This window comes from Ictidomys tridecemlineatus, chromosome 13 (assembly GCF_052094955.1).
Source record: "Ictidomys tridecemlineatus isolate mIctTri1 chromosome 13, mIctTri1.hap1, whole genome shotgun sequence".
In the NCBI taxonomy this organism is placed as follows: domain Eukaryota; kingdom Metazoa; phylum Chordata; class Mammalia; order Rodentia; family Sciuridae; genus Ictidomys; species Ictidomys tridecemlineatus.
The window spans coordinates 62,957,024-62,977,615 of NC_135489.1; the positions used below are offsets into that span (position 1 = coordinate 62,957,024).

General features: G+C 38.0%; 1 pseudogene; it reads left to right on the forward strand.

Annotated features, from left to right (window-relative positions):
* The first annotated feature begins 19,033 nt into the window (after window positions 1–19,033).
* LOC144369656 (E3 ubiquitin/ISG15 ligase TRIM25 pseudogene) lies at window positions 19,034–20,236 on the forward strand (annotated as a pseudogene).
* The last annotated feature ends 356 nt before the right edge of the window (window positions 20,237–20,592 follow it).

Below are 20,592 nucleotides of genomic sequence, written 5' to 3' on the forward strand. Positions count from 1 at the left end.
TTCCTTTCTCATTTTATTCCTTCTTAACTGTATTTTTGCCATATTTTATAGTTTACATAATTTTTGTTCCCACCATTTTTTTTTGCAGTTATTACTACTGTGGGTGTTACAGCTGACATTAGTGTTTACTTTAATGCTAAATCTAGTTCACTATTTGTTGTTGCTGTTTTAATTTATGACACCACCACTTCTTATTTTGTGATTAATTAGTATTGTAGATATCAAAATTGACACCTGGTATTTATTTGAATGTTGCAAATTGTTCACTCTTATTGTTGCTGTCATTTATTTTCCCTTTTCTGTAGTTGCTGGGTATTGGATGCGACACTTCAAAGTGGTGGAGCATAGTCTCTGCTACTGTGTTACCCCCAATCCAGCTAGGATATTTTGCATCTTTTTCCACACATAACTAAGCTCAAACTTCTGCAATACTTTAATGCAAAGAGTGGAAGGAGACCCCAGCCTGACAACCATGGCCCAAGTAGAAACAGCTGGGGAGAAGGCTCAATTCACCCATGGACATTTGTTCCTCTAGCAACAACAGAGAGAAATAACACAAAGACCTCAATATAAGTTATTCCATATACTCTTATAATATACAGAGTTGCCAAATCTAGGACAATCACTCAGGGTGATTGTCCTTGAACATTCAGACAGTATTAAAGAAAAATAAAAAGAAACTACAATCATAATTTACAAGAACTCAGGGACAATATTAAGGCACCAAACGTAATGCTCACAGGCATTAAAGAAGGACCAGAGATGTAGTATCAAGGCAGTGATATAATAGCACAAAAATGCCTGAAGCCTTGTGAATGAGATGAACCTCCCAATACTGGAAGCATTTAGAACCTCAAATATACTTGACAAGAAAAAAACTTCTTCATAGCCTATTGTAATTCCAATACCAAAATTTCAGTTCACAGAAAAAAATTAAACGCTACTAGAATTTTAAAAGCCAAGTCACATTTAGAGAACAACAAATCAGATTAACATCTAATTCCTTAATAGAAACCCTAATGTTCAGGAGGGCTTAAGAACAATTTATTTCAATTCTGAAAGAAAATAACAGACAACCAAGATTATTCTATCCAATAAACCATCAGAATTGTACTATTAGATTTGAAAAAGAAAGAAAAAAACCTAACAAGATGAGCATAAATGAAAGGAATTCATTACTACTATGCCAGCATTACAGAAGATACTTAAAATAATTCAACACATAGAAGAATATTTAAAACAACCAAGAGATCTTGGATAAGAATAAATTACATTAGAACTGTGGATGAACATGTAACAATTAGGATAGAAGTAAACATTAAATGTAAATCAAAATGACAAGAAATAACACATTCCTTCATATAATAACACTGGATTCAAATGATCTCATTTCTCAAAGTAATAGACATAGATCATAAGAGTGGACTAAAAAACAAGATCCAATTATTGTTGATTGCAAGAAACACATCTATGATCAAAGATATTCACAGACTAAAAGTAAAATACTGAAAAATGTTATTTTGTGTAAATGAAACCTGAAAGCAAGCAGGAATACCAATTTATACTCAACAAAGCCGATTTCAAGCAAAGAAAGGAAAAAAAGGAGGTCACCACGTATTGGTAAAGGGAACAATCCAACAAGAAAATATAAGGATGGTAAACATTTATGTCCCAAACACTGGTAAACCTAAAAACATAAACATTATGCTACATAAAAGTTCATATAGACCCCAAAATAATAATACCAGGTGATTCCTATATACCTCTCTCATTAACTACATAGGTCATCCAGACATCAAATCAACAAAGATACTGCAGAGTTAAATCATACTGTAAATCACATGGATTTAAGAGATATTACAAAATATTTCATCCAATGACAGCTGAATGCACTTTCTTTTCAGCTTTCACCAAAACAGATTATATTTTAGGCACCAAAGCAAGTGTTAGCAAATACAAAAAAGTTGAAATAATTCCATATATCTTATTCCAATGATAATGGAATGAAATTAAAAATCAAGAGCAAGAAGAAAACCACAAACTTTACCAAGACATGCAGATTGAACAACTTGACATTCTAATGATGAGTGATCATCAAAGAATTCTGAGAAGAAACTAAAAAAATTTTAAGACTCAAACTAGAAATACAATATATCAGCAGTAGAGAAGCTACTGCAGAAGCCACCCAGAGACGTTGACATCTGGCATGCCTGGGAGCCATGGGATCCTCAGTGGGTGGCAACCAGGGCCTTGTGGCCACCATGTGTCCTCAAGCTCAACCGTCTCCTTAGACATGTGGTATCCACAGTGGAAGAGCATCCAGCTGCCACTCGTGTCTCCAGGGATCAAGGTCCTTGGCTCCCCAAAGCCATGAGGTATAGCGGTACCCTGTGGCACAGCTCCCTCCTGCACCCTGTTCACCCTGGCAAGAAAGAAGGTTGACCTAAGGCCATGCCAGGTTCCCAGCTCCTTGTAGTGCTACTTTGCACCCTGGTGGTGCTACCCTGAAGTACTCACTGCCTGTGCCCTCTGGCACCTTGCTATGTCTCTGGCCCACCCACTGCTACATTCCTGCTGTCTTGAGGCATCCATCATTCTTCCTAAATGTGGCACAACCTCAAGGTGACGCTGCTGGTGTTCGTGGCCACACTCCTGATCATCCTGCTGATGATGGTGTGTGGAACTAGCCTTAACATAATCAAAGACATATATGACAAACTCAATGTCAACATTGTACTGAATAGGGAAAACCTGAAAGGATTTCCTCTAAAATTAGGAATAAGACAAGGATGTCCACTCTCACCACTCCTATTCAATATAGTCCTGTGACTAAAGAGTCACAGCAATTAGGAAAGAAAGGGAAATAAAAGGGATTCAAATAGAAAAGAAAAAGTCAAATTGCCTCTGATTGCAGATGATATTATGCTTAACTTAGAAGATCCAAAAAATTCCACCAGTAAACTTCTAAAGCTGATAGCTGATAAACAAACTTAGTAAAGTAGCAGGATATAAAATCAACATATAGAAATCAATTGTTTTCCTATACACTAGTGATAGATCTGAGAAAGAAATCAGGAAATAAAATGTTCATTAACAATAGCTTCCAAGAACATAAAGTAGTTAGCAACAAATTTAACCTAAAAGGTGAAAAATTTCTCTCAGAAAAATTTACAAAACATTGAAAAAAAATTATCAAATTGAAGAAGACACCAAAAGATGGAAAGACCTCCCATGTTCATGGTTAGGGAGATTTAGTATTGTTAAAATGGCCATACTATCAAAATCAATCTGGAGATCTAATGCAATTGCCATTGAAAAACAAATGATACTCTTCTCAAAACCAGAAAAAAATTCCTTAGATTTGTACACAAGAACAAAAGACCCTGGATACTCAAACTCGCACAACTAGAGGAATCTGGTTGACAAAGGTGCCAAAAAGTTACACTGGAGACAAGACAAGCCTCTTTAACAAGCTATGCTGGGAAAACTGGATATTCACAGAAGATTGAAAACAGATACCTGTCCCTCAAAAAGTCAATACAATTGGGCCAAAGACTTAGGATTAAGATCAGAAACTCTGCAACTGATAGAAAAGAAAATTTAGGATTAAGATCAAAAACTCTACAACTGAAAGAAGATAAAAAAGAAAAAGTGGAGAGTGTTAGAAGACCCCTATACAGCTGCTCTCCAAAGAAATCTCCAGCACTGTGACCCCACTCAGGGCTCTAGGTCTCAGTGTTCAAGCAGGACTCCTGGCTCCCAACACCTAAAGTCCGAAGATCTAGCCACGCAGAGCTTGCAGGCGCCTTAGCAGAATCACCTATTAACACATCTGCAGATCTCTGAGACTTCGCTCCACTCCCACCCAGGTCACTCAGCTGCTACCTAACACAGCACAACGCCACCTCCCAGCTTTCCCTACCCCACCAGACATCCTGGGGCTGAAAGCAGACTGCCTCCATCTTGGCTCAACATTCTGTCCATATTAGGTGGGAGAAGCAACCAGATCAGATCTCCAGCAGCCAGGTACCAGATTTGCAACCTCTCCTCTCTCCAGCCATGGTAACACAACACAGTAGCTGCCCAACACAGGCGCTGAGTGCGATCAGGGCACCACCCACAAGAGCCTCCGTGTGAGAGGTTCCTCAATTGGGAATTGTTAATGGAGAGGGAGACTAAAGTTTGAAGCCTAACAGAGATATCAGGAACTGGGAAATCTCCAGGCAAGATAGGGAGATAATTCCAGGTGCTCAAGTCATATAAGCAGTCCCAAAAAGAGACCCATGAGGTGCAGTCTTCCTGCAGAGACTGGCGGGTGCCATTCCCCACTTCCAGCTACTCTGCACCAGGACCAGTCTACCTACCCTGGTTACCTCCACCATCCTGAGGGCAGAGAAACCAGCTTACAACAGACAACCCTGCCTATTGGATGAGAAGAGAAGCAGAAAAGATACGGATCTCTAAAACTAGCAACAACTCTGGTTTCTTCCTTCTGAGTATTTTTTTCTCTTTCTCTTCTATACCTCTATTCTCTAGCCCTCACATCCCCAACATACGTGAAATCAAGAACTTTGCATGAAATAGGATTTTGAGAACTGAGTCGTCTGAATAATATATATATATATATTTTTTTTTCTTCTTTCATTTTTCTTTCTCCCTCCAAATTTTATGATTTTAAATTCCTGTATTTTTCTAAATACATATAAGTGTTTGTTAGATGTACTCTACTGTCTTCCCACATACTTGTCTACCCTATATTACTTCCTGTCTATTCTCTTGCTGCTAATCCTCTTCATTTGATTTCTCTTTCACACTTCTTAAGATACATTAACTCTATATCCTCACATCCTACCTTCTCAGCATATTGTTCTATGCCCTACTCTCAGTTCATTGTTCATCATCAGAAACTATAAACCTTTTTTTACAAAACTACCGATTATATTTTAGGTAATAATTGAATCCAATACTTCTGTACATTGATACTAAACTGTAAATGCCTTAATAACAACAAATTGTTCATAAGTGGTATATTGTTGATATTGGGATCTGTTAACATTGTCCTTCTCCACAAAGGAGAAATTTTGGAACCCTACAAGAGCACTACAAACCTACAGGGTAAAAACAATAACACCCCAGACCCACAGAGCAGGAAAGGAAGACACATGAGCAACATGAAAAGACAAGGGAAGAAAGTGTCCCAAACAAATCAAGGCACCACATCATTAGAATCATTGGCAGCCACAGCAGAAGAAATTACACAGAAGGAGTGTAGAATGTACATGGTTAAAATGTTCTGTAAACTCAAGGAAGATATAGGAAAGCAAATACAGGCAGTGAAAGACCACTTTGACAAGGAGCTACATAAACAAAGTAGGAAGGAAAAGGATTACCTCAACAGGGAGATACAGGTTCTAAAAAAACAAAAACTAACAAAACAGAAATCCTTGAAATGAAAGAAACAATAAGCAAAATTAAAAACTCAAATGAAAGCATCACCAACAGAGTAGACCACTTGAAAGATAGGACATCAGACAAAGAAGACAAAATATATAATCTTGAAAAGAAAATAGACCATAGAGTGATAATGGTAAGAAAACATGAGCAGAACATTCAATAAATATGGGATAACATAAAAAAGACCAAATTTAAGAGTTGTTGGAATAGAGGAAGACATAGAGGTCCAAACCAAAGGAATGAACAATCTATTCGGTGAAATAATATAAGAAAACCTCCCAAACATGAAGAATCAATTGGACATCTAAATTAAAGAAGCCTACAGGATGCCAAATACACAAAGTCACAACAGATCCACAACAAGGCACATTTTAATAAAAATGCTCAACATAAAGAATAAGGAAAGAATTTTAAAAGCCACAATAGAAAGTAATCGGATTATATATAGGGGAAAACCAGTTAGGGTAATGAAAGATTTTCAACACAGACCTTGAAAGGTAGAAGATCCTGGAACAATATATATTAAGCTCTGACAGAAAATAGGTGCCAACCAAGAATCTTGTATCCAGAAAAATTAAGGTTTATATTTGAAGATGAAATAAAAACCTTCCATGATAAAAGTTAAAAGAATTTATAGTTAGAAAACTGGCACTATAAAACATCCTAGGAAAAATATTCCATGAAGAGGAAATGAAAAACAACAATGAAAATCAGCAGAGGGAGGTAGTACCCTAAAGGAAAAACTAATCAAAAAGAAAATCAAGTCAAGTTAAATAACAAAAAAGTTAAAAATATGGCTGGGAATACAAAACATTTCTCAATAATATTAATCAATGTCTCAACATTCAATAATAACCCTGAATGTTAATGGCTTAAACTCACCAATCTAAACACATAGGCTAGCAGATTGGATAAAAAACAAACAAAAAGACCCAACAACATACGGCCTCCAGGACACTCATGTGATAGGAAAAGACATACACAGACTGAAGATCAAAGGTTAGAAAAAATCCTACCACTCACATGGACTGCAGAATCAAGCAGGGGTTTCCATACTCATATCAAATAAAGTAGATTTTAAGCCAAAGTTAATCAAAAGGGATAAATATGGACATTGCATACTACTCAAGAGAACCATATACCAAAAAGACATAGCAATCATAAATATATATGCCCCAAACAATGGTGAAGCTATGTTCATCAAACAAATTCTTCTCAGGTTCAAGAGTCAAATTGATCACAACACAATAATCTTGGGTGACTTTAACATACCTCTCTCACCACTGGACAGATCTTCCAAAGAAAAGTTGAATAAAGAAACTATAGAATTCAACAATATAACCAATAACTTAGACTTAACTGACATATATAGAATATTTCAACCTTCAGCAAGTGGATATACTTTCTTCTCAGCAGCACATGAATCCTTCTCTAAAATAGACCATATACTATGTCACAAAGCAACTCTTAGCAATACAAAAAAGTAGAGATACTAACATACATTTTATCAGAAAATAATGGAATGAAATTGGAAATCAGTGACAAAATAAAAATCACTCCAATACCTGGAGACTAAATAATTACTACTGAATGAACAATGGGTTGCAGAAGACATCAAGGAGGAGATGAAAAAATTCTTAGAGATAAATTAGAATATAGATACAACATATTAAAATCTCTGGAACTGTGAAAAAAGTTCTAAAAGGAAAGTTTATTGCATGGAGTTTATTTCTTAAAAGAAGAAAAAGTTAACAAACAAATGACTTCACATTACAAATCAAAGCCCTGGAAAAAGAAGAACAAATCAACAGAAAAAGCAGTAGAAGACAATAAATAATTAAAATTAGAGATGAAATCAATGAAATCAAAACAAAAGAAACAATTTTAAAAAATTGACAAAACTGTTGGGTTCTTTGAAAAAAAAAATTGACAGACCGGTAGCTGTGCTAATGAAGAGACAGAAATAAAACTCAAATTACCAGCATATATGATGAAAAGGGTGATATCACAACAGACACTACAGAAATACAGAGAATAATTAGAAATTATTTTGAAAAAATTATACTCCAATAAAATAGAAGACATTGAAGGCATCGACAAATTTCTTAAGATATGATTTTCCCAGATTGAACCAGGAATATATACACAATTTAAACAAACCAATATCAAGTGATGAAATAGAAGATGCCATCAGAAGCCTACCAACAAAGAAAAGCCCAAGACTGGATGGATACACAGCTGAGTTCTACAAGACCTTTAAAGAATTAAAACCAATGCTTTTCAATTTATTACAGGAAATAGAAAAAGAAGCAGCCCTTCCAAACTCATTCATGAGGCCAAAATCACCCTGATTCCAAAATCAGGCAAAGAAACACCAAAAAAAAAAAGATAACTTCAGAACAATATCTCTAATGAACCTAGATGCAAAAGTTCTCAATAAAATTCTGGGAAATTGAATAAAAATCATATCAAAAAGATCGTGCACCATGATCAAGTGGGATTCATCCCATGGATGCAAGGTTGGTTCAACATATGGAAATCAATAAATATAATTCATCCCATCAACAGACACAAAGATAAGAATCATATGATCATCTCAATAGATGCAGAAAAAGCATTTGACAAAATAGAGCACCCCTTCAGGTTCAAAACACTAAAAAAAAACTAGGAATAGCAGGAACATATCTAAACATCATAAAGGCTATCTATGCAAAGCCTCAGGTCAACATCATTCTAAATGGGGAAAAATTAAAGGCATTCCCTCTAAAAACTGGAACAAAATGGGGACATCCTCTTCCACCACTTCTATTCAACATAGTTCTTGAAACACTGGCCAGAGCAATTAGACAAAAGAAATTAAAGGGATGTATATAGGAAAAGAACAAATTAGCACTGTGTGCTGATGATATGATTCTATATCTAGAAGACCCAAAAATCTCCACCAGAAAATTTCTAGAACTAGTAAATAAATTCAGCAAAGTAGCAGGGTATACAATAACCACCCATAAATCAAAGACATTTAAGTATATCAGTGACAAATACTCTAAGAGGGAAATAAGGAAAACTACCCCATTTACAAGAGCCTTAAAAAAATAAAATGCTTGGGAAGCAACTCAACTAAAGAGGTGAAAGATATGCAATGGAAACTACAGAATCCTAAATAAAAAAATTAAAGAGGACCTTAGAAGATAAGAAGATCTACTTTGCTCTTGGATAGGCAGAATTAATATTATCAAAATGACCATACTACCAAAAGCACTATACAGGTTTAATGCAATTCCAATCAAAATCCCAATGACATTCCTCATAGAAATAGAAAAAGCAATCATGAAATTCATCTGGAAAAATAAGAGACCAAGAATAGCTAAAGCAATCATTAGCAGGAAGAGTGAAGCAGGTGGCATAACTATACCAGACCTCAAACTATACTACAGAGTAATAGTAACAAAAACAGCATGGTATTGACACCAAAACAGACTGGAAGACCAATGGTATAGAATAGAGGACACAGAGACTAACCCACAAAATTACAATTATCTTATATTAGACAAAGGGGCCAAAAACATGCATTGGAGAAAAGATAGCCTCTTCAACAAATGGTGCTAGGAAAACTGGAAATCTATATGCCCAAGAAAATGAGCTTAAATCCCTATCTCTCATCATGCACAAAACTCATCTCAAAGTGGATAAAAAACCTAGGAATTAAACCAGAGACTCTGTGTCTAATAGAAGAAAAAGTAGGCCCTAATCATCACCATGTGAGTTTAGGTCACAACTTCCTTAATAAGATTCCTATAGTTTAAGAATTAAATCCAAGAATCAATATATGGGATGGGCTCAAACTAAAAAATTTCTTCTCAGCAAAAGAAACAATTTGTGAGGTGAATAGAGAGCCTACATCCTGAGAGTAAATTTTTACCCCTCACACATCAGATAGAGCAGTAATCACTAGGGTATAGAAAGAACTCAAAAAGTAAGGACCAAAAAACAATAATCCAATCAATAAATGGGCCATGGGCCTAGACAGACACTTCTCAGAATATATGAAAAAATGTTCATCATCTCTAGCAATTAGCGAAATGCAAATCAAAACTACTCTAAGATATCATCTCACTCCAGTGAGAATGGCAGTTATTATGAAGACAAATAACAATAAGTGTTGGCAAGGATGTGCGGGGAAAAGGTACACTCATTCATTGCTGGTGGGACTGCAAATCCCAATATTGGTGCAACCAATATGGAAAACAGTATGGAGATTCCTTGGAAAACTGGGAATGGAACCACCATTTGATCCAGCTATCCCTCTCCTCAGCCTATACCCAAAGCACTTAAAAACAACATCCTACAGGGACACAACCACATTAATATTTATAGCAGCACAATTCATAATAGTTAAACTGTGGAACCAACCTAGATACCCTTCAATAGAGGAATGGATAAAAAAAAGTGGCATATAAACGCAATGGAATATTACTCGGCAATTAGAGTATAAAATCATGGCATTTGCAGGTAAATGGATGGAGTTGAAGAAGATAATGCTAAGTGGAGTTAGCCAATCCCAAAAAAACAAATGTTGAATGTTTTCTCTCATATAAGGTGACTGATTCATAGTGGGGTAGGGAAAGGGAGCATGGGAGGAATAGATAAACTCTAAATAGGGTAGAGGGGTGGAAGGGGAAGGGAGGGGGCATGGGGTTAGCAATAATGGTGGAATATGGTGGACATCATTATTTAAAGTACATGTATAAAGACATGAATTGGTATAAGCATAATTTATATACAGAGATATGAAAAATTTTGCTCTATATGTGTAAACAGAATTATTAATACATTCCACTATCTTGTATTTAAAAATAAAATCAATTTAAAAAAGAAAATGCTGCAACATATAGGTGTAGGTAATGATTTCTTCAATAGGACTTTATAACTCAGTAAATAAGAGCAAAAAGTTAGATGTCATCACAGTGAAGGGAACAATTCATAGCACAAGGACGGAATCCACAGAATAGGGAAGAACCCTTTGCCAGATATTCTAACAGAAGATTAATATCTAGACCACATAAAGAACTCAAAAAACTCAATATCAGAAGCCTATTCAATAAATGGGCAAAAAATTTTAGACATTTTCAAAAAGCAAAAGTATAAATGGCCAAAAATTATATTTTAAAAATGTTTGACAACTATAGTCATCTGGGAAATGTAAATCAAAACTACAATGAGTTTTCATTTCAAATTACAAATAACAATAGATTCTGTCAGAATGTGGGAGGAAAGAACCCTTATACAGCCTTTGTAGGAATGTAAATTAGGATAGCAACTACGGGAGTAATTATAGAGATTCCTCAAAAGACTAGGAATGGAACCACAATATGACCCAGCTATACCATTCACTCCTCAGTATTTAACTAAAAGATTTAAGTCAGCATAGAATAGTGACCTATGCCTTTCCATGTTTAGAAGAGCAATTCACAACTGCAATTTTGAATTACTGTATGAATTACCAAGTTTGGAACCAGCCTAAGTATCAGTCAATACATGTTTGAATAAAGAAAATGTGATATATAGACACAACGGAGTTTTTTTTCAGCCTTAAAGAATCATAAAACTATGTCATTTGCAGAGAAATGGATAGAACTAGAGACCATTTTTAGACAAAATAAGTACACTCAGAAAGGCAAGAATCATGTTTTCTCTCAAATGTGGAATTTAGCCAGAAAAAAAAGGATCTCATGAGAGCAGTAACATAGAGGAAGGGGATGAAGGGAAGGGAAGAAAGGAGAGTAAGGAGGTGCTGAGCATTTAAATTTATCAAATTATGCAATGTGCATATACAAACATACCAAAATGAAACCCACTATTCTGTGTAATTTCTATGTGCTGATAAAAGAATATCAGTTAACAAACTGGGAGGCATCTATGCAAAACAGAGAAAAACTCCTGGATACACAGGATCCTAAAACTGTTTGTCCAAGAGAGATGTTTTCTATAATCTTGAAACAATTTCACTTTAAATCTTGTTGCTAGTGCATTCTGCCTGTGTGCTGCAGCTTGGCGCTGGGTGTGTACAGTGCATGTCAGTCACTACAGTCATCATCCAAGTCTTGCCTTGAGTCCTTGCTTCCAAGACACTGGTCAGGAGAAGATGAACCAAGAACAAATTGAAACATGAATCTTCTGAATTTTAAGTGTTATCCATTCCTCAGCCCATTGTCTGTGTGATTATCTACTTCCATTCCTATTATTTGGGGCACTGTGGATTAAATGTCTTGACCCCAACTTTAAATATTGAAGACTCAATCTCTAATGTGATGGTGTTAGGATGTTGGGGCCTTTGGGAAGGAGCTCAGTTATGAAAGTGGAGCTTAACCCTCATAAACACGGGAAATTACTTCTCCTCTCTCTTTACTCTGTGAAGATACAAGGAAAAGGCTGTATCTATAATTCAGGATGTGGGTCATCAGAATCCCTCTAATCTTGCATTTCCACCCTGCAACAAGATGAGAAATAAGTGTCTGCTGCTTAAGCCATTGACACCCAGAGATCTCACAAAGACTCACACATAGAACCATACACAGACCCCAACAAAGAGCCATGGTGAGCATCACAGAGACCTCTGACAGCCACCACAGAAAATATCTCACAAGGATTCCCCTTAAAAATAAGGGAGGGCTGAGGATGTGGCTCAAGTGGTAGCGCGCTCACCTGGCGTGCGTGCGGCCCGGGTTCGATCCTCTGCACCACATACAAACAAAGATGTTGTGTCCGCCAATAACTAAAAAATAAATATTAAAAAATTCTCCTCTCTCTCTCTCTCTCTCTCTCTCTCTCTCTCTCTCTCTCTCTCTCTCTCTCTCTCCCCCTCCTCTTTAAAAAAAAATAAGGGAACAGCCTGGCACAGTGATGCTTGCCTGTAATTCCAACAGCTTAGGAGGCTGAGGCAGGAGGATCACAATTTCAAAACAAGCCTCAGCAGCAGTGAGACACTAAACATCTCAGTGAGACCCTATCTCTAAATAAAATTCAAAATAGGGCTGGAGATGCAGCTCAGAGGTGGAGTGTCCTTGATTTCGATCCCTAGAGACACCCGCAAAATAATAAGAGAACAGATCCTCACACAGATCTCACAGAGACCTCCACACAGGCCTCTGACAGAGACTTGCACTGAGAGAAATTTCAGAGACCTCTCATGGAGACCTAAGGCAGAGATCTCCCTCAGTAACTTCTCAATGCCACAGTATTTACACCACTCCCTCACAGAGACACCACTTAGTCTCCCAGACTCTATGGAAGCTTCAAAGATTCTCATAGAGACCTCACAGAGACCCCAGAAAGATGACCATACAAGAACCAGTAGAGACAGTACAGGGACTTTCAGTGCAATTAGCGAAACCTCACAGAGATTTCCCAGGGACTTCACAAAGCTCACCTTCAGAGACTTCTCCCAAAGAAATCTCTAACACAGAATAGGCATAGAAAGACCTCACACAGAAACTTGTGCAGAGGAACCATAGAGTGACCTCCCACAGAGACCACACACATTTATCAGGTGATGGCACTGTAACCTCTCAGGGCAACATTACACAGTAATTCTCACAGGACCTCATATTGCCCCACATACCCAGAGAACCTCCACAGTGATTTTACAGGTTTTCTACAGAGTTGTCCGCACAGAACTCACCCAGAGAAAAAACATGAAGCCCTCTTCCTGCCCCAGAGAGTCCTTAACAGAGATGCCACAGAGATGTCCTACAGTGCCTCCCAGGATTACAAAAGCCTCACAGTCTCCCACAGGGACCTCCTCCTACATAGAAAATCCACAGAGACATACATAAAGATCTCACCACAGGAGAGTCCTCACAGAAGATTCTTATAGAGAATCCTCTACACATAGCTCCACAGAGACCTCACACAGATTTCAAGAGACCCTGCACAGGCACTTCATAGAGTTCCCAAAGAAACCTAACACATGGAGAACTTTCACAGAGACCCCACATCCATTCCTCCTTCCTAGTAGATCTGAAACCACTTCACCAACTGCAAGCACAAGAGGGACACCACCAGCCTTGTCCTGTCCCCAGAACACCAAGACACTGAGACACGGCCTCCCAAATGGTGTTCTCTGCTTGGGAAAATCCTCTGGAACTTTGGTTCCATGGTAATACCATTGCCTCTGAATAGAGGAACTGCAGATTCCAAATACAGACCTGCCAAATTCCTTCCTCTATGGGTTTTCACCAGTCTCACCTCTGACCCACACTTTAGAGAATCTCAAATTTTAAACGTGAATAAAATGCTGCCAACCTTCAGTGAGAGAAATTATCTTGTTTGTCCAGCTTTAGTATTGACAAGTAAAATGCATCAATGTCATATTTTATTTCATTGGAGACAAGAACTGAGCAGCAAAGAGGCATCTGGACTCATATCTATCTCCCAGGGGGCTGTCCAGCTAGCACATTATTCTGCACATAGCAGGTAATATGAAACTTGGAGAATTAGCTATATTTTTCAAATAAAAAAAGCTAAGTATCATGAAAAGATTTTTTTACAAACAAGATTTCTGAAAATATTCTTAGTTTATCCTCTGGGAAGTTCATATTTAATCCTTTATTGTTGTAATGTTTTGTTCCTTAAAATGTGGTAAAGCCCTCAAATAATATATTTTGGAGAGGAGGGGCTACCAAGGATTGAATTAAGAGGCATTCTACCACTGAGCCACATCCTCAGTCCTATTTGTAGTTTATTTAGAGCCAGGTTCTCACCGAATTGCTTAGTGCCTTGTTTTTGCTGAGGCTAGCTTTGAACTTGTGATCCTACTGCCTCCACCTCTCCAACTGCTGGGACTACAGGAATGTGCCACCTTGCCCAGCTGTGAAATGATACTACACATTTCCAAAATATAAAGTGTTAATTTTCAGTGAACATAGCTTAAACTAAGCTATGTAGAAGATTTCATTTGGAAAGAATTCTAAGAAATGAATATTTTCTAAGACTCAGGCAGTTGAGCTCTGTTATATGTTCATTATAGGGCTGAAAAGGACACGTTACTTCAAACAGTTTATAATCCTTCAAAATATATCACTTAATCCATGTTTGAGATACACACAGAGACTAATGAAACTCCTAGTAGGGAACATTGAAACATCTGAATTGAGAAAATTGTACATTTAATCATATTTATATTAGAATAATCCATAATGAAAAGTTTCAATTATTATACCTCAGCACTTTCCAAAGGATGCAATTGGTAAAATTACACATTTCTTATCACTTATAAGCAATGTACTTATCTCATTTTTTTTAAAGACATCTGTCAAGCATGTGTCACTGGTTGGGTCTCTCAGGTTATCCATCATGATAAAAGCATCACAGTCCTTTTATTAAAAGAAGTAGAGCTGACACAAGGACTCCTTAAGTCTATTTGTTTCAATAAGAAGTCCCATTCTCCATAATTAAAAATTTACACCTATTAATGTTTCTACTCTACTTCCTTGTAATGTCATCAAATCATAAAATAAAGAAATATGATCATGGATGTCCTCTAATACTCTTCATTGGACTATTTGTTTTTTTATAGTGGAACTTACACAGGGTAAGTTTAGGTTATCAAAGAAACAGGAAACAAATTAGGAAATATTCTATATGGAAAATGCTTTACAAAGAATAGTGCATCCTTTTCAAATTGATTTTTAACATTATTAATTGATTACTACTCAGTCTTTAGAGGTGGTTGTAAAGACTGAAAACAGATAAGCATTCATAATAATAGTTAATTACTCTGACATGCTGAATGTATTGTCCCTCGGTAGCAATTCATAGTTCAATAAGCTGAGCAAAACAGCAATGAACAGTTTGCATTAAAGCAAAATTCCCATAACTCACTGTATATATCCATCTGTCACATGTCACCTTGATGATATGTGTGTCTAATTTTCATGGCAGAAACCCAGAACCTTATCCAGAAGTAATTCAGGGGTTCAATCCATTACAAAGATATTTATACTACAAACTTCATAGCTACCTGTATTTTATTTTAATAAAATTTACCTACTATAAAACTTATAAATATTTCAGCATTTTTAAACATACCAAGAGATAGATAACCAAAAAAAATTAAGATATTGGAGAACAAAAATACATCTCCCTTGTTTTCAAATTTTTCACATCAAAATCTTTTGATGCAAATAATTTGTTTTGTTTCACAGTACTGGAGATTGAATCTGGGTCCTAGTATGAACACATGCTATACCACTGAGCTATACCCCAAGCCCCTTTTTTCTTTCATTCTTTTTTGTGGTGCTGGGGATTGAACCTAGGGCCTTGTGCATGCAAGGCAAGCACTCTACCAACTGAGCTATATTCTCAGCCCTGCCCCCTTTTTATTTCATTTTGAGTCAGGGTTTTGCTAAGTTGCTGAGGCTGTTTTTCAACTTGCAATCATCCTCAGACTCCTGAATATCTGGGATTACATGTGTGTACCACCTTGCCCAACTTGAAGTGCCTTTTTAAATCCAGAGATGAAAGACTCTCTAAATGACATCTAGAATCTATTACAAATTTGGTTTTGAAATAGACTCTTATTTAATAAGGTTTCATATTGACTTCAATGAATCAGGCACTCCAGAATACAATGTGGAGTGGTAAAATATGTGATTCCTTCTTTATATTCCAAGGGAAAAAGCTCCTTTGCAAATAAGCAAAAACAAAAACAGGAAGGCATTCTACAATGTTATCTCTAAGAATAATTCCCCTTAATAGACTACAATGCTGTTGACAATTTCAAGGACTTTTACATGTAAAGAATTCCCACAGGAAGAAATTACTCCAAGCTTTCCCAAACACAGCTACACATTCTGTCCTTCTCACCACCTTAACAGTATGACACATCCAGCTCCAGATAGTCCCAATGGCTTCCCTGTTCTCCAAGATTGGTCACATTCATAACCATTTTTGTAACACAATAAATTGCTGTAATTATTTCCAGGGCCAAGGTGGATTGTTGCATTTTACAAACAAATACAGGACTCTGTGATTACTCAGAGCTTTGCTGGGGCCCCCTTCCTTGGGATGAGTTGTCATATCCAGAACAATCTATCTCCCCATAAACATGTGACCCATGCTTCTCACCCCCATGGTACAGTTATGCAAACAACACAAGTGATACCATCACAAGTGATACCATCCAGAAAGCTATAAAACAATGCTTTGCCAGCCACAGTGAATGGGAATTAGAAGATGCTAAGCTCTCCTCTAGGAAACATTTTTGTGCACTAGTTTTTCTCATTCTCATTGTGACATTACATTATGTCTGAAGTTATTCTTCCCCGCTTTGTCCAATACTTGAAATTGCTGCCCCCAGCTCCTTGATGTTCTCAACAATCTCTACCATTTTTTTCCATCGACCAGTTGACCATTCAGATATCTCTTTTAGGAATCCTCCTGAAACTTTACAAGTAATACCATCCCTCTACTCTTTTATATTTCTGCCACAATCTGTTGCTAGGAACACTTTACATACCTATTTCCAATATCAATAAAAACTTCATGAGGTGTACAAATTTTTTGTATGCTGTGGTCCCTAGAGTGACAGAAACTTTCCACATTCTAGGTGTATGACTTAAGCAAGTCATTTAGTGTCTCCAAACATCACTTTCTAAAATAAGAATGAATGTTAATAACATTGTAGTGAACAGGAAATGAGTTACAATATTAAAACACTTTGCATAATTCCTATTGGATGATGTTGATATTATCATTGTTTTTATTTTTACTGCATGATTGCCAACTTAACTTTTACTTGCTAAATAAAGTACACACAATTGCTGCATATTGTTTTCAGAATTAAACACTGTTGTAGCACAAAAACTAATGTTTAATACACACTACATATGTACAGTGCTGAGAAAAAAAATAAATGTTCTTTCAAGCAATTTTACAAATCACTTTTTTTAACATGATATTTAGTGGGTTTCTACTAATTTACTTTGGTGTTAAAGGACTGTTTTCTGTAATCCTAGTTACTTTTGCTTTCACTGTGAATAAGCTGCATTCATAGAGTTCTTCAAAACTGACTTTGTTTTCTCCACACTGCCTATGCATACCAGCTCCTGGGTACTGGTGTCTCCAGCTCTTGGGTGAAACTTAGGGTTCCCATGGCTCACCTGCTTGTGTTCAGATAAGAAAAAATCCACTAGTTCTCTCCAGGAACAAAATGAGGTCCAGCAGCAGTAATTACACTGCCAGTCCCAGGTTAATAGTCAAAACTTGACATTGCATTAAAACATGAAGTTTCTCTCTCAGGAACAGCCAGGCTTGCTGGAATCCTGCAGAGCCAGGCCAGCAAACAACAAGTAGATGTCTCCATTTGCATGTGGTACATCTACCTCTTCTGCCAAACAGGCCTAGTGGTCTTGTCTTCAGGTCCAGCAGCTACCCTGGGAGTAAAAGAGCAAGAAAATTTCATTTGATGGTTGTTGCTCTTCCCTAAGCCCACAGGATACTGTCTGGACTGCACATGCATTCAGAGGGGACACTTTCATGGGCATTTCCTGGGGTTTCCAGGGCCTTGCTCCTGTATTTCCTCTGGCTGGTCCTCTCAGTTTTTCCCTAGATCCCCTCATCTGGTAGTACTCTTGGTATCACCATCTCTCCCATCCCAGATTTCTTAAGCTGTGGTCTATCTTTTGACCCTGTGGTGGGAAAAGCAGTTATTCCTAAAATAGCCTCCTCTGTGTTTCTGGGTCCTTCAGCTCACCCTACTCCTAGATGGCTCAAAGATGGTCATAAAATAGTCTTTGAATCACTCCCAAACATTGACAGGTTCTCACAATTGGTTCATACATGGGAATTGTTTTAAGAAAAATTGAGAACACTTAATTTAGCAAAACTTGCCTAAGGAAAGAAAACAAAAAGGATCTAGCACAGGGTTGCACTTGGGACCAAAGACGACCTCAGCAGATTACACTCACTGCCAGAGAAAAGACAGTGCCATATGGAAACACTCTGATTGGGTGCAGTAAGCATTTCTGACCTATATGCTAATAGTCAGATCAGTCGAGAGCTTGTGATGGTCTGAAGCTGAGTTGCTGTGACTGACGGAGATTTAGTTGCTTTGTTAAAAGTGCATTCCTAACCTTAGACTGGTTTACAATTTGTATAACAAGCTAGGTTACTGGTCACCATATACAGAAGCCACTCTGGGAGACATGTTTAGGACACACTTAGTTTAAGCATTAGCCCTATTTTGCTCATATTTTCAAATCTCCACACAGTGACTAAATCCTTGAGTTTAGACAGAAACACTATCTTCTACAATTCGTCAAAATGGATCTTCTTGATTTCTGTTCAGATTTCAGTTTCACAACTTCAAGTTACTTAGATGATCCGGGCATAGTGGTGCATGCCTATGTTAGCAAGTCAGAACACAGAGGCAGGAGGATCATATATTCAAAGCCAGCCTCAGCAACTTAGAGAGCAGAAGTAACTTAGCAAGACCCTAATAAAAAAAATACAATATAAAAATAAAAAGGATTGTGGATGTGGTCAGTGGTAAAACACTCCCCTGGGATCAATCTCCAGTTAGATGGCTTGTAGGTTTTATGTCTACCATAATAAGACCACTGGATGTGCCAGGACAGCAGTGTATGAGTATTTAAACTTTGAGTACAACAGGATACAATGTCCTCAGCAGCCTGGGGATGGTTGTGTGTTGGTCTCCGGCCTAGGAGTCTGGTGCCATTGTGGAGCTGTTCCTGCTGGTGAGAAGCTGTCATGCTCCGTCTGCCTGGAGCACTTAATGGAGCCGGCCACCACCCCATGTGCCCACAACTTTTGCAGGTGTTGCCTGAACGATACATGGGCCTTTCAGGGCAAGCCATACCAGAGCCCAAGTAACATGCTGTCTCCCCAGAGTTCCCAGAGCAGAAGAACATGACACTATGCGCCCTGGTGAACCAGTTTCTACAGGCCGCGCTGGAGCAGGCACCCACCATTAACTGGACACCATGCTCCCCTGGTGGCCCCCAGACCAGACACCCGGTGGTCTGTGACCACTGTCTGAAGGTGGAGGAGACCGTGAAGACCTTCTTAGTGTGCATGGCCTCCTTCTATCAGGAGCACTTGCTGTCACATCCCAAGAGAGCCCTGCCTTCCAAGACCATCTGTTGCAGCTGCCATTAGGAAACCTGCTGCACTCCAAATGCTCTCAGCACAACTGCCTGCAGGACTTATTTTGCCCCAGATATGCCCAGTGTATCTGCCACATTTTCCTGGTGGAGCACAAGGCCTCCTCTCTGGTGTCCCTGAAACTGACCTGCCCCGATCTGGAAAATAAACTGAAACATAAACTAACCATCACATACAGTTGTATCAACGGGCATCAAGAGCACTGGAGGACATAAGAACCAGGTAGCAGAGCTTGTGGAAGGCTGCAGACAGGAAGATGGAACAGCTGAGACAGGAATACATGTAAATGAACGTTCCCATTGATGCCTATGAGGCGAACTCTATACACAAGATAAAGGAAGACAAGAAGAGGATCATCAATGAGTTTAACTCCATTTACCAGATTCTCCTCAAGAATAAAAGAGAGATCCAGACTCTGAAGGCAGAGATGGAGAGCTTGGTGAAAGGGGACAAGTTCAAGTATCTAGAGAAAGCATCAAAATTGCAAAAAGTCTCAACGAAGCCAGACTATGTCCCCAAGGTGGAGCAAGACCACAAGCTGATCACACACACAACACACAAAAGAGACTGCTCAGTATTTGTTACAAATGAAAACCTCTAAGCCAAAGGGCTTTCTGCAAACCTCAGGGCAAGGTTCCTTGCTGGTGGCAGGGTAATAAGTGAGTTTCCAAAGTCCTCACAGACATGGCTCATTTCTTGCAGGTCTGATCATTTGCCATTAGTTTTACTGGTCAATTGGCAGATGAAGCCCTCCTTTGAGGAGCACACCTCTAGGCCACCATGTCCTCTTTTGCCACAGTCTGGCTAGGCACAATTCACCAGCCACTTATCAAGCAGAAATGAACTTTATTTTTAGAACACACGCCATACCACACAGAGCTCTTCAGGAATTTCCTCAGAGCCCAACTGCCACCACCGGATTCCCACAAGCCTCTCAACCCCCCAACTCCTCCTGCT